We start from the raw sequence: 15,449 nt of genomic DNA on the forward strand, positions 1-15,449 counted from the left end.
TTTATAACTTAGGCGAGTGCTTGGACTGCAGCTAAGCTCCCGAGTGGAAGGTTGGCTTACCACTCGGTAGGATTTTTATAACTTAGGCGAGCACAGGGCTGCAGCTAAGCCCCCGAGTGAGAGGATTGCTCTTCACTCGGTAGGATTTTTATAACTTAGGCGAGCACAGGGCTGCAGCTAAGCCCCCGAGTGAGAGGATTGCTCTTCGCTCGGTAGGATTTTTATAAACTTAGGCGAAACGGATTCGCAGCTAAGTCACCCACTGAGGGGGAATTTTATTGGACAAAAATAAAAAGTGACAGAAATTATGGAGGAACTTTGACACTATTATTTTGAGGTCCATGAACTACATAAGTACTTTATTGCAACTCATCCAAGTGATAAACTTAAGTGTAAAATGGGCGGAGTAGCTCCGCGTTCCAAGCTCGGGGCTCGTCGATATTATGCTCGACGTTGTAAAGACGGTACGCCCCGTTGTGGAGAACCTTGGTGACGATGAAGGGGCCTTCCCAAGAAGGAGCAAGCTTGTGTGGTTTGTGCTGATCCACTCGGAGAACTAAATCCCCTTCCTAGAAGGCTCGACCTCTCACATTTCTGGCATGGAAACGACGCAAATCTTGTTGGTAGATGGTCGACCGGATCAGAGCCATCTCCCTTTCTTCCTCTAAAAGGTCGACTGCGTCCTGCCGCACTTGTTCAGCCTCTGCTTCGTTGTAGATTTCAACTCGAGGAGCATTGTGGAGAAGATCACTCGGCAAGACTGCTTCAGCTCCGTAGACCAAGAAGAATGGAGTTCTTCCGGTCGACCGATTAGGTGTGGTCCGCAGCCCCCAAAGCTCTGAGGGAAGTTCGTCTACCCAAGCTCCAGCCGCGTGTTTGAGATCACGCATCAGTCGAGGCTTCAATCCCTTAAGAATCAGCCCATTAGCTCGCTCTGCTTGTCCATTCGACTGCGGATGGGCGACTGAAGCGTAGTCGACCCGTGTGCCTTGGGAGTTGCAGAAATCTCTGAATTCCTCTGAGTCAAAGTTCGACCCATTATCCGTAATGATGTTGTGCGGGACTCCATATCTGAATATTAGTTCCCTGATGAAGCTAACAGCAGTACCGGTGTCAAGGCTCTTGATTGGTTTAGCCTCGATCCACTTGGTGAACTTGTCGACTGCCACCAGTACATGCGTGAAGCCACTTCGTCCTGTTCTCAAAGGACCGACCATGTCCAGTCCCCATACTGCGAAAGGCCAGACGAGTGGGATGGTCTTCAGGGCCGACGCAGGCTTGTGCGACATATTCGAGTAGAACTGACATCCCTCGCACTTATCCACTATATCTTTTGCCATCTCATTCGCCTTTGGCCAGTAAAATCCGGCTCGGTATGCTTTGGCCACGATGGTCCGAGAGGACGCATGATGACCACAGGTCCCCGAGTGAATATCATTGAGGATGAGTCGACCTTCTTCTGGTGTTATGCACTTCTGACCAACTCCAGTCGCGCTTTCTCTGTATAATTGTCCTTTGATTACGGTAAAGGCCTTAGATCGATGGACGATCTGTCGAGCCTCTTCCTCATCCTCCGGAAGCTCTTTTCTCAGGATATATGCGACATACGGAACTGTCCAGTCGGGAATGACCACCAAAACCTCCATGATCAAGTCGACCACCGCTGGGACTTCAACTTCAGTCGGATATGTGGCACTCTTGGGTTGTGGAGTTTCTTCAGTGAAAGGATCTTCTTTGACTGACGGAGTGTGTATATGCTCCAAGAACACACCACTCGGAATGGCTTCTCTCTTGGAACCTATCTTTGCTAGATCATCAGCTGCTTGATTTTTCAGTCGGGGTATATGATGGAGCTCCAACCCCTCGAACTTCTTTTCCAGCTTCCTCACTGCACTGCAGTATCCAGTCATGGCTGGGCTTCTCACGTCCCACTCTTTCATCACCTGATTGACCACTAAATCCGAGTCACCATAGACCATCAGGCGACGGACGCCGAGTGAAATGGCCATGCGCAACCCATATAAGAGGGCCTCATATTCTGCCTCATTGTTGGAGGAATCAAAGTGAATCTGGAGCACATATCTGAGCTTATCTCCTCTGGGGGAAACCAGGACAACCCCAGCACCGGAACCATTCAACATCTTAGAGCCATCAAAAAACATGGTCCAATGCTCCGAGTGAACTTCAGTCGGCTGCTGTTGTTCAATCCACTCGGCGAGGAAATCTGCTATTGCCTGGGACTTAATGGCTTTCTTTGCCTCAAACTTGATATCAAGGGGAAGAAGTTCAATCGCCCATTTGGCCACTCGAACAGTTGCATCTCTGTTGTGCAAAATCTCTGATAGTGGAGCGTCGCTGACGACTGTGATGGAATGATCAGAGAAATAATGAGCAACCTTCTTTGTGGTCATGTATATTCCATACACAAGCTTCTGATAATGAGGATATCTCTGCTTGGATGGAGTCAAGACTTCAGACAAATAATACACTGGGCGCTGAACTTTGAGAGCTTTTCCTTCTTCTTCCCGCTCGACCGTTAGCACAGTACTGACGACTTGTCCTGTGGCTGCGATATAGAGCAACAGAGGCTCTTTGCTGATTGGAGCAGCAAGCACCGGCTGGGTGGAGAGCAGAGTTTTTAGCTCGGCAAACGCTGCATCAGCTTCTGGACTCCACTCGAACTTGTCTGTCTTCTTCATCAGTCGGTAAAGAGGCAATGCCTTTTCACCGAGTCGTGAGATGAATTGACTTAATGCGGCCAAGCATCCAGTAAGCTTCTGGACATCGTGCACTCGCACAGGGCGTTTCATTCGGAGAATAGTGCCAATCTTCTCTGGGTTAGCGTCGATTCCCCGTTCGGAAACGAGAAAACCGAGTAACTTGCCACCAGGAACTCCAAATGTGCACTTTGATGGATTGAGCTTGATATCATATCTTCTGAGGTTGGCAAATGTTTCGGCGAGATCAGCGAGCAGGTCGGAACCTTTTCGTGACTTGACAACGATATCATCCATATATGCTTCCACATTCCGACTGATTTGAGTGAGTAGACACTTCTGAATCATTCGCATAAATGTGGCTCCGGCATTCTTGAGGCCGAATGGCATGGTGATATAGCAGAAGCACCCGAATGGAGTGATGAAAGCTGTTTTTACCTCGTCGGGTCTGTACAGACGGATCTGGTGGTACCCGGAGTAGGCATCTAAAAAAGATAGCCTCTCGCATCCCGCGGTCGAGTCAACAATTTGATCTATGCGAGGGAGAGGAAAATGATCTTTCGGGCAGGCCCGGTTGATGTGCTTGAAATCAATGCACATTCGGAGCGACTTGTCCTTCTTAGGAACCATGACGACATTAGCGAGCCACTCGGAGTGGTATATCTCTCGGATAAATCCTGCCGCCAACAGCCGAGCCACTTCTTCACCAATGGCCTTTCTCTTCTGGACGGCGGACCGCCGAAGATGCTCTTTGACTGGTTTTGCAGATGAGTCGACTCTTAGGCGATGCTCAGCCAGTCCCCTGGGAACACCTGGCATGTCAGCGGGCTTCCATGCAAAAATGTCCCAGTTCTCACGGAGGAACTGGATGAGCGCTTCTTCCTATTTTGGGTCGAGTGATGTGGAGATGCGGGTCGGAGCTGCTTCGGGGGTCGGTCGGGTGAATGTGAACAGGCTTCGTCTCACCGGACGACTGGAATGCAGACTCCGTGGCGGGTTTCTTCGATCGCAGCAAGTCACTTGGATCTGCATTTTGCTTGTATTCTTTGAACTCGACCGCTGTCACCTGGGAATCGGCAATCTTGGAGCCCTTCTGAAAGCACTCTTCTGCCTTTTTCCGATCACCGGTGACAGTGATCACTCCTTTGGGGCCGGGCATCTTCAATTTGAGGTACACGTAGCATGGTCGAGCCATGAACCGTGCGTAAGCTGGTCTCCCCAAAATGGCATGATATGCACTCTGAAAATCCACGACCTCAAACGTCAACTTTTCTTTGCGAAAATGTTTCGAATCACCAAACACCACATCCAAAGCTATTTGGCCGAGTGACTCGGCCTTCTTCCCTGGTATAACTCCATGAAAGCTCATGTTACTAGTGCTCAGTCGGGACATCGGAATGCCCATTCCTTTCAGTGTGTCTGCATACAACAAGTTCAGCCCACTTCCACCATCCATCAGCACCTTTGTCAGTCGAGTGCCTTCGACAACTGGATCGACCACCAAAGCTTGCCTCCCAGGGGTGGCAATATGAGTCGGGTGATCAGATTGGTCGAATGTGATAGGTGTTTGAGACCACTTCAGATAATTTGCTTTTGCTGGGGCAACCATGTTCACCTCTCGGTTAATGACTTTCAGTCGACTCCTGCTTCCCACATCTGCAAAGATCATCAGAGTGGAGTTGATATGTGGATATCCTTCCTCACTGTCCTCCTTGTCTTCGGCCTTGTCTGACTCCTTCTCCTTGTCCTTAGACTGTTTTCCCTGAAACTGCTGGATCAGGAGTCGACATTGGCGAGTGGTGTGCTTCGGGTAGATGATATTCCCCTCTTCGTCTTTCTTCCTGTGAATGTGACATGGCATATCCATCACGTCGTTCCCTTCTTTATCCTTTACCTTCTTGGGGTTCCAGGATCCTTTTGGTTTCCCCTTAAACTTTCCCTGAGTCAAGGCCAGAGCCTCTCCAGGAGCTACCGGTTCAGCCTTCCGCTTCTGTTTCCGACTGGTGTTTCCTTTTTCCGACTGACTCGGCTTGTGCTTGCCGCTTCGGAGTCGGTCTTCTTCTTCGCCGTTGGCGTACTTGGTAGCAATCTCCATCATCCGACTCAAGGTCATGTCACCGGTTCGACCAAACTTCAAACTCAGTTCTCTGTTCTTGATGCCATCTTTGAAGGCGCAGACTGCCTGATGATCAGACACATTCTCTACAGTGTGGTGCAAAGTGATCCACCTCTGAATATACTCTCTGAGAGTCTCATTAGCCTTCTGCACGCAGACTTGCAACTCTGTCAATCCAGCTGGTCGCTTGCAAGTCCCTTCAAACGTTCTGATGAACACTCGGGACAGATCTTCCCAAGCGTAAATGCTGCTAGGAGGTAATTGAGTCAACCACGCCCTGGCAGAACCTTCCAGCATGAGGGGCAAATGCTTCATGGCCACCTCGTCGTTCCCACCACCAATCTGAACTGCCACTCGGTAGTCTTCAAGCCAAGTTTCAGGCTTAGACTCACCAGTGAACTTGCTGACTCCTGTTGCTAACCTGAAATTGGGAGGGATAACTGCGGCTCTGATAGCTCTGCTGAAACATTCAGGACCAGAAACATGCACTCGACTGCTTGTGGGCGCATCTCTGTCGAGTCCGCCCCGATGGGCTCTGTTCCGGTCGACCAAACCTTGCACGATAATGGATCGCGCGTCGAAGCCTGGTTCTCTGGGGTCGACTGGAACCCTTCGCCCTGTACTGTACTGACGCCTGTCATCTGGCTGCCGAGGAACGTAAGACCCACCCCTCGGAGGGGAATTGGGCACTCGACGCCTATCATCTCGGTCGAGTCTGTCACCATATTGATCTCGCCGATTCTCGCGCCCTTCACGCCGCGGAGGCGATCTGGGGCTGTGAGCCGACTGAACCGTATTCACAGTGACGGATCGACTGTGAATCCTGTTGCGCGACTGAGACACGGCTGAATTCTGATCTCCTACTGCCCGGAGCAGATCCCTGATCTGCAGCAAACCTCTGCCAGCTTCCGACTGCGAAGGCTGGATGGATTCTGCTATACGGGTCGCAGCTGCTAAATTCTGAATTGGGGTTCGATATACCTGAGTCGGCGGGAAGAGTTGACATCGACTGGTGTCGGGAACTCGTTGCCGCGTGCGCTCGTCGAGTGCTCGCTGAAGATTCTCCAGTCGAGTGCGCTCGGCCAAATTGGCCAGACGCGCCTCCTCCAAGGCACGAGCCTCGGGGGTTTCTCCTGCGATGGGAGTACACAGGGCATCCATGTTCCTGCGGCAAAGTCCCTCTCTTTGCGGAGAGTCGAGTGGCTCGGGCTGGTACTCTTCATGGCGTCGTGCGGGGTCGCCTCCGTCACCTGCTCCATCATCACGGGCGAAGCCAGGGGGACTGCGGGGCCCGTCAACCATCAAGATTTCCGCCGCTGGATCACTGATACCGCACTCGGATGCAGTCTCTACGGAGCCAGTCGACAGATCGAACAAGCCGTAGAGAGATTCGTCGGGCTCGATTGCCGCAACTTGGGTGGTGGCCGATTGGCGAGCCACCGCGTGCCTCACCCATCGCTGAAGCCTCGACCGGCCCGAGCGCTTGCGCTGACGGGAGACCGGGAGGGTGGACGATGGAGGAGCCGACTGATACTGGGTCGACGGTTGCCGCAGCAGAACGCCGCGGACACATGCGCGAAAATGCGTCGCACCGCGGACGGGGAGCGCATCTACGTCGAGTGGAGCCTCCTGGAGCCACGCGGAGTCGTCGGCGATGAAGGTGAGAGTGCCGAGACGGATCTCTTGACCCCCGACCAAAACTCCAGCAGACACCATGATGAAAGTACTCGGAAGAATCGCAACTTCTCCACAAAATCGCTAAAACACCCGCCCCAAGGTGGGCGCTAACTGTCGTGGTTCTAAGCCTGACAGTAGAGTGGGGGGTAGGTTTGGAGAGGCAAGGTCCTAGCTATGGAGAGGTTGTAAACACAAGGGATGTACGAGTTCAGGCCCTTCCGAGAAGAAGTAACAGCCCTACGTCTCGGAGCCCGGAGGCGGTCGAGTGGATTATGAGTATATGAGTTACAAGGTGCCGAACCCCTCTGCCTGTGGAGGGGGGTGGCTTATATAGAGTGCGCCAGGACCCCAGCCAGCCCACGTAGGAGAGGGTTTAAGGTGAGTTAAGTCTGGGGCGTTACTGGTAACGCCCCACATAAAGTGTCTTTACTATCATAAAGCCTACTTAATTACAGGCCGTTGCAGTGCGGAGTGCCTCTTGACCTCCTTGTGGTCGAGTGAGTCTTCGTGGTCGAGTCCTTCAAGTCAGTCGAGTGAGTCCCTCGTTGGTCGACTGGAAGGCGACTTCTTCTAAGGGTGTCCTTGGGTAAGGTACTTAGATCAGGTTCGTGACCCTACCCTAAGTACATGACCCCATCACATAGCGCTTCCGTATGTGTATGGGCATAGCCGCTCCTCGGCAGTGTCATCAGCCAGCGCGGAGCATGGTGCTTCCACTGGTACGTGGGAGGGGGCCCCTCCGGGAGGAGCCCCCGGGGCGTGTACAACCCCGCCCTGACACGTGGCTGGCACAGTAGGGCCTGGCGAGGTGTATCTGGGCACCCGTGGGCCAGCGCGGGACTCACGGGGCTCTACCTCTAGGCGGGTTGCGCCTGGCACTGGGCCTTATCTTGTGATGTGTCCCTGCAAATTTGGTTATATGCCGGCACTCTACGTACTCGGGTCCCGGCCCTCGAGCTAGTCTCAGCCGTCGCTGGTATGCCAGGTCGCGGTGCCGTGGACAAGGCCAGAGGGTGAGGGCTGGAGAGCCAGTAAGAGCCCTGAGTCGTGATGCTCAGGTACCCCCCTTTAACGTGCAAGCGGTCGGCATGGACAAGAAGAGGTGCCGTGGACCGGCATCAAATAATCAAGCATGGTGGGTATAACACATAACCGGAAATAACTGCAAATGAGATAGATGCCGCTAGGTCTGGCCCGAGCGACTTGGGGATCATGCAGCCCGAGGGGAGCCCCCAACAAGGTAAGCTAACAACATGAAATAAAGGGGATACATGCCGCAGGGACGGACCCACGCGGCCTGGGAATAATGCAACCCTGGGGGGCGCTCCCAGCTGGAAGTGAAACTTGAAAGATGTCACCTGATGACGTTGAGGTCGAAGGGGTGTTGGTGTAGCAGACTCGGTGGGCTGTGGGAGCCGATCCTCACGAGCCCCCAGGTCCAGGGGCCTCGAGAGGCTCCGGAGGTGCTGGCGGCTCCCCGCAAACCATCTCCATCTCCGCCAGGGCTGCAGAACGCCTGGCCTCTTGTGCCTCCATGATGCCCCTCATGAGGCGCTGGTACGCGGCAGCCGCGTTCGGCAAGCCGCAAGGCATGCGAACGTAGTTGTGGGGTGGACCTCCGCAGCGCCCCACTCGCGAGGGCCAGAGGCGCTCCAGAGAGGCGAATCGGTTGAGCCCCGATATGTCGATGCAGACGCGCAGCCCATCATCCTCGCCTGGATGGGGAGCCACTGCTGGTGGGCGGCGGCCGCCTTTCATGACTCTTGACTCCTGTAGCTCCTGAATGGCCTTGCTGATGAACTCCTGAGGGTCTGGCTCTCCTTGCCTTACTCCTTCTTGAGGGAAACGTGCTTCGAAACACGCCTCCATGTGGTGCCCAAGCACCTCCCTCGTGACCCTGGCCAGGTCGATGGCCCTCCAGGGGAGAGCCCCCGAGCCCTGCCTGAGGAGGGCGCCGGGCACGCTTCCCTATGCGATGGAAGGAGGTTCCCCCTGGGCAGGCACGGGCCCAGAGGGGCCTGCCTCCTGAGGGGCCGGGCCGGACAATGTCTTCTTCTTCTTGGGGGCGGTCTTGGGAAGCCTCCTGCTTCCGCGATCCGGGTCTTCCAGTGACGCGGCCTGAAAGGCTCGTTCCAGGGAACACACCGCGTCCTTCTCTTCATAGGGCACCGTGATGACTCCGCCACTTCCTGGCATCTTGAGGACGTTGTAGCCGTGGTGAGTTACGGCCATGAACTTGGCCAGCGCTGGGTACCCAAGGATGGCGTTGTACGGCAGGCGAATGTGAGCGACGTCGAAGTCGATGAGCTCGGTGCGGTAGTTGTCGCGTGCCCCGAAGGTGATAGGGAGGCGGACCTGCCCAATCGGGACCGTGGAGCTGTCGGTGATTCCGGAGAAGGGCTTGGTTGGCTGAAGCTGGCTGTAGGGCACTTGGAGATTGTTGAATGTTTCCACGGACAGGACGTTGAGCCCTGCCCCGCCATCGATGAGGGTCCTGGTGACCACCACGTTGCTGATGATTGGGGAACAAAGCATTGGGAGGACTCCGGCTGTAGCCGCACACTTGAGCTGATCTGCTGAGCTGAACGTGATGGCGCATGCCGACCACCTGAGAGGGCGCGTGGCTTCAAGCCTGGGGAGGACTACATTCACTTCGCGGGCGAACTGCTTGAAGATGCGTTGAGAGGCTGGGGCCCGAGCCCCGCCCAGGATGCAGGCGATCGCGCACGGCTCCTGGAAGCCCCCGGCCCCCTCGTCTTGGTGGCGGTCCTCGTTTCTCCTTGGCTGCGGCGGCAGCGGAGGGAGGCCTGCGTTGCCATGCGGGCGATCCTCGCGAGGCTGATCCCTCGAGTCTCCCTCGCGAGGTGGGTCTTGCCAGCGATCCTCGCGAGGTTGATCGCGCCACCCTTGGCACGGGCCACGGTCTTCCCAGCGTCCTGCGTTCCTTCCTCCTCCTCGACCGTAGCCCCGGTCACCGCGGTCGGGGCGACGGCCGATCCTTCCTTCTCGCACGGCTCGGAGCTCTTGACATTCGTTGGTGTTGTGGGTGTGGAGGTTGTGGTACACACAGTACCGGCTGCCCTTGGAAGGTTCGGGCTGATCTCTGCCCCGCTTGGTGTCTGGTTCTACCGCGAGCATGGCAGCCCCCTTGCGCTTCACATCCTTGGCCTTGGGCTTCTTCTCTTTTGGGTCTACAGCAGGCAGCTCAAGGAGGGAGAGACGCCCTTCCTCAGCCCTGGCGCACTTGGTTGCCAGGTTAAACAGCTCCAAGGAAGTGCACAGGTCTTCATGCATCGCCAGCTCCTCCTTCATCTTGACATCGCGCACGCCGTCAGAGAAGGCTGAGATGATGGCCTCCTCAGTCACCTTGGGAATCTTGAGGCGTGCGTTGTTGAAGCGCTGGATGTACTTCTGCAGGGTCTCCCCGGGTTGTTGCTTGATGCGGCGCATGTCGCTCACGGCGGGTGGCCGGTCGCGAGTACCTTGGAAGTTGGCGATGAAGCGGGTGCGCATCTCGTCCCAGGAGGAGATCGTGCCTGGAGCCAGGTTCAGGAGCCAGGTGCGGGCCCCATCCTTGAGCGCCATGGGAAACCAGTTCGCCATGACCTTCTCGTCTCCGTTGGCAGCTTTGATGCCCAGCTCGTAGAGCTAGAGGAACTCCGCAGGGTCAGCCGTGCCGTTGTAACGAGGAGGCAGGTCCGGCTTGAACTTGCCGGGCCACGCGACACTGCGTAGCTCGGTGGTGAAGGCACGGCAGCCTGCTGTGGCCACGGGAGGCCTTGGGTGACGGAGAGCTTGCTCTTGCATGTCCCTACGTGCTGCAGCTGGGTCTTGACATGCGGGAGCAGGAGCATGGTCGCGACGTGCTGGAGCAGGGAGCGCCCGGGCAGCTTCTTGCGGGCGAGGGACTTCCTGGCAGCTCTACTCTTGCTGCGCTGGCACCTGACGGAGCCGGTTCCGCCCAGGGGCCACGCGCCTTGGAGCCATGGCGCCTTCTTGTGGAGGAGGCGACCGGGGCGCCGCCGGAGCTTCGTCGCCCGCGCGGGGCGGGGTGCGGTGTAGCGGAACGGACAGCGCAGGAGAGCCCCCTGCGGCGCGGACGAGCTCGGCGACGCGGTCGAGCCATTCTTCGTAGACGTTGTCGACGGGACGGTAGCGCAGGAGCTCGTTTGCCGTGATGAGCGCAGCTCGAGCCTCCATGGGTGCGTGGAGCGCGCGGGACGAAGAACCAGCTGGGGTGAGCGAGGGAGTTGCGGTGCGGCCGTCTTGCCGCATGGACGGATGCTGAGACGATGCTTGCTGCTCGTCCCTCGCCGAGCCGGTGGCGGTGTTGACGGCAGGTGACGGGGAACGGCGAGGACGCCCGCCGACAGGAGCCATCTGGGCGACGCGGGAAGCGAGAGCGGCCCGGCGCTCGGCGCGGGCCCGACGAGCGTCAGACATGGGCGCGATGGTCGGAGGAGAACGGGGCGGTGGAAGATGAATTCCGGCGCACCCCTACCTCGCGCTCCAAATGTCGGATTTCGGGTTCTGGCAGACCCTTGAGGTTCGAACACCGGGGTGCGCGCGGAGATTTCGCCTCCTACCTACCTGCACCCCTCCGCCTCGCTAAGATCTAAGCTATGGAAAGAACAACACGAGAGACACAGGGTTTATACTGGTGCGGGCCACCGTTGTGGTGTAATACCCTACTCTAGTGTGTGGCGTGGTGGATTGCCTCTTGGGCTGATGATGATGAACAATACAAGGAAGAACAGCCTCGCGAGGGTCTACTCTTGGTTGGGGCGATGAACTGCTGGGAGGAGTTCAGTCACCCTTCTCTCTCTCTCTCTGATTCTGATTCTCTCCTCTGATTCTCTGATCTCTCCTCTGATTCTCTGATCTCTCTCCTATGGGGGGCTGGTCCAATTTATAGAGGCCCTGGTCCTCTTCCCAAATATCGAGCGGGAAGGGAGCCAACAATGGCGGGCTAATTTAAAGGGGGACAGCTAGTACCAGCTATCCTGACAAAAGTAGTCTTCGCCTCCACAAAGCTCTGGTGGTGACGCCATCTTGGGCTCCACAATGACCTCCGTCTTGCAGTCCTCCTGGTCCTGATCTTGTTGCACCGAAATGGCAACCTTTGCCTGATGCCTCGGTACTCCGCGGCTGTGCTTGCCCCCCTTTGCACCGAAGAGGAAAGGAGGACACTGCGCGGGCTGGCACCCGCCTGGCGCCTTTGGTCGTCATGGCTTGCATCACGGGCACCTCGTGAGGTACGCCGCCTTGATCTCTCCGCCTCCTCGCGAGCCAGCCTGGTGAGACCGTGCCTGAGGAAGCTCCGTGTTGTCCGCCCCACGAGGCTTGGCCCCTCGCGAGGGTCTTGGGTCTGTGTTGGTGAAGATGGGCCGTGCTGGGCCCCCCTTTGAGCCACGCCGCAGGCCGTAGGTAGGCAAGTCTGGGGACCCCCATTCCCAGAACGCCGACAATATTAATCTTCCATCAACAAGCTCTTTCTATTACCTTTTATTTTTCAATCTTTACTTTTACTCTTTACCATAAAAATACCAAAAATATTATTTTATCATCTCTATCAGATCTCACTCTCGTAAGTGACCGTGAAGGGATTGACAACCCATTTATCGCATTGGTTGCGAGGTTCTTATTTGTTTCTGTAGGTACGAGGGACTTTCTTGTGGCCTCCTACTGGATTGATACCTTGGTTCTCAAAAACTGAGGGAAATACTTACGCTACTTTGCTGCATAACCCTTTCCTATTCAAGGGAAAACCAACGCAGTGCTCAAGAGGTAGCAATGGGTGTCGGTGTCAAAACCGGCGGATCTCGGGTAGGGGGTCCCGAACTGTGCGTCTAGGCCGGATGGTAACAGGAGGCAGGGGACACGATGTTTTACCTAGGTTCGGGCCCTCTTGATGGAGGTAAAACCCTACGTCCTGCTTGATTAATATTGATGATATGGGTGTTACAAGAGTAGATCTACCACGAGATCAAAGAGGCTAAACCCTAGAAGCTAGCCTATGGTATGATTGTATGTTGTGATGGTTGTCCTACGGACTAAAACCCTTTGGTTTATATAGACACCGGAGAGGGTTAGGGTTACACAAGGTCGGTTACAAAGGAGGAGATATCCATATTCGTATTGCCTAGCTTGCCTTCCACACCAAGTAGAGTCCCATCCAGACACGAGATGAAGTCTTCAATCTTGTATCTTCATAGTCTAACAGTCCGGCCGATGGAGATAGTCCGGCTGTCCGGAGACCCCCTAATCCAGGACTCCCTCAGTAGCCCCTGAACCAGGCTTCAATGATGATGAGTCCGGCGCGCAGTATTGTCTTTGGCATTGCAAGGCGGGTTCCTTCTCCAAATATATCACGGAAGAATTTGAATACGAGGATAGTGTCCGACCCTGCAAAATAAGTTCCACGTTCCACCATACAGAAATAATATTTTCGCAGATCTAATTTGCTGACTTGTTTTGGCAACGCGACATTATGTCATGGCCCGGTGATTATTCGAACCGTTTCTTTTAACCAGCTCCACGCATAACGCGGGGCGGTTTCTCGACACGTCTTGCCGAAGCGGAGATCGTGTTCCCCCAATTATGGGATTCTCATTAGTGCGGTCGTGGGTAACCCAACCGTGTCTAGGACTCCTAGATTATAGGCAAGTCCCAAACGGCTACGGAGAGGACGCTTGATATTCACCCTCTTTATAAGGGGACAAGGTTTTCGCTTTTTCCCTCTCGTGCTCAATCGAACCCTTCCCCGCCTCAAGTTCTAACACCCAAAGCCCAGGTTAGGTGCTCCAGATCTTCAACCATGACCGGATCCAGCCTTCAAGGCTGATGGACGCCCTCCTCCGTTACAGAAGAGGACATTAAGAAGTTGAGGGAGGCCAGATACCTGACCGCCGAGGTTTCGCATCGGCTGCCTGCTCGAGGGCAGATCGTCCCTACTCCCAAACCCAATGAGAACGTTGTGTTCGTCTCCCATTTCCTCCGAGGTCTAGGCCTCACTCTGGATCCTTTCGTCAGGGGTTTGATGTTCTATTACAGGCTAGATTTCCATGATCTAGCTCCGGACTCCTTTCTCCACATCACGACATTTATTGTCGTGTGTGAAGCCTTCCTCCGCGTTACCCCTCACTTCAGCCTATGGCTCAAGACCTTTGAAGTAAAGCCGAAGATGATCGAGGGGCAACATGTAGCGTGCGGAGGTGCATCAATAGGCAAGATGGCAGGAGCTCCATGGCCAAAAGGTTCCTTTCCAGAGGTGTCCGGATTATGGCAACGGGAGTGGTTTTACGTCACGGCTCCCAGAAGTGACAAGTGGGCAGCTGCCCCCGCTTTCCGCTCGGGCCCCCCACCACAACTGATATGTTGTGACTGCAGATGGGGCTGCCACCATGGAAGCCTTGCGGGCGGAACTTGCCCGAGCCAAGGAACAAGCGAGGATTAGTAATGTGGCTGCTTTGAAGGCGGCCGAAGAGTTGAAAGCCGAGAAGGCCACACATTGCGAGAGCCAAGAGAAGATGGCCAAGATGGCCGTAGAACTAAAAGACACTGCCGACTGTTGTCGGGTCCTTGAAAAATAAAATCGAGCGAAGGCAACGGACCTTGAGAAGGCCGCGGCGGCGGACAAAGACACCCGTTCTGCTATGAGAGCGAAGAAGGAGGAGCTACGGGAAGCCAGGGATATTGTGGCTGGGAAACCCTTCATGTTACGGAGGAAGTTGGGAGATCCATGGTATGCCCCTCTGGATTGGCTGTGGAGTTCGGCAGATGCGTATATGGATTTGGCGGCGAGCGCTGCCGATGCGGCCAAGTACTTCCAAGGTCAGACAGATCATGAAGTGGACAAGCTGTTCTGGACGCATTTCCACGTTCCAGAGTGTCCGCTTTCATTGACTGGCCAACTAGCCGAATGGGCCGGACTGAATAGGTTGTCCGGACTCGCCATGAGGTCTATTGTGGATCAGCTATGGCCGGAAAGGCCAAAGCCGAACAGCTATTTCAGCTTAGTGCAGCAGTTCCTTGATGCAGTGCCGCGCATTAATGCGATGAAGAGGTCGGCGTGTATAGAAGGCTCGCGGATGGCCCTTGCCCGTGTTAAAGCATACTGGGCATAGATGGACGCTACCACTATTGCGGCGCAGGGTTCAGCCATAGGCCGGGTGGCTGCCGAGCACTATTTCGAGGAGGTTCTCGAGGGTGCTCATTTTATAGAGGCCCAGTGCTCGAAAAATATTATGTTTGAGTGATATGTATTATCATTGTAAGCACAATGCTTTTATGAATTTTTTATAAGGTTATGTTTATACTTTTGCCTGAAAGTAGTATGATGCCTCCTGTGCGGCCGTTTATGTATACATGTGTATAACCTGAAAGATTGCAGCCATCGACTTCAACCCCCACGCATAGAATGCGGGGGTGCTCACAAAAAATGTGTGTTCACACTTAACCCAACGTCTTGGTCCTATTAAGGAGGTGATAGCGTAGCAAGCGATGCAACCAGACTATAATGCTTTAACACTTTCACTTAGCCATAGGAGTTTGACAATGGGGCTACTAGATAGCCCCTGGTGGCTCCGCACTCTCCCGATCTCGGGGTGCGTACATGCCTGGCCGGAAAACGGCCCTTCGTTAAGGCGGAGGAATTCTAACATTCCGATATGTCACCGAGTGGTTGACCAGTCTCACGCTATATCATGACAGTCAGTTTTCGGCTTTCTCTACTGAGGTGCTCGTCCGGATGAACCAGGGCACAATCGCAGTAGTTCTCCTGGTGCTACCTTAGCTGGTAAAGCGGAACGTAAGGCACCAAAACACAGGAGCCGGTCAAACCCAACATTTGACCAAAGACAATGATTCGGAGCTGATGCATATAAGGCCAAACTCGCGACGCCGAACACTCCCTAAGGTATTCGGTCTTTATGGTATAA

Source organism: Triticum aestivum, chromosome 7A (genome assembly GCF_018294505.1).
Source record: "Triticum aestivum cultivar Chinese Spring chromosome 7A, IWGSC CS RefSeq v2.1, whole genome shotgun sequence".
Lineage (NCBI taxonomy): Eukaryota > Viridiplantae > Streptophyta > Magnoliopsida > Poales > Poaceae > Triticum > Triticum aestivum.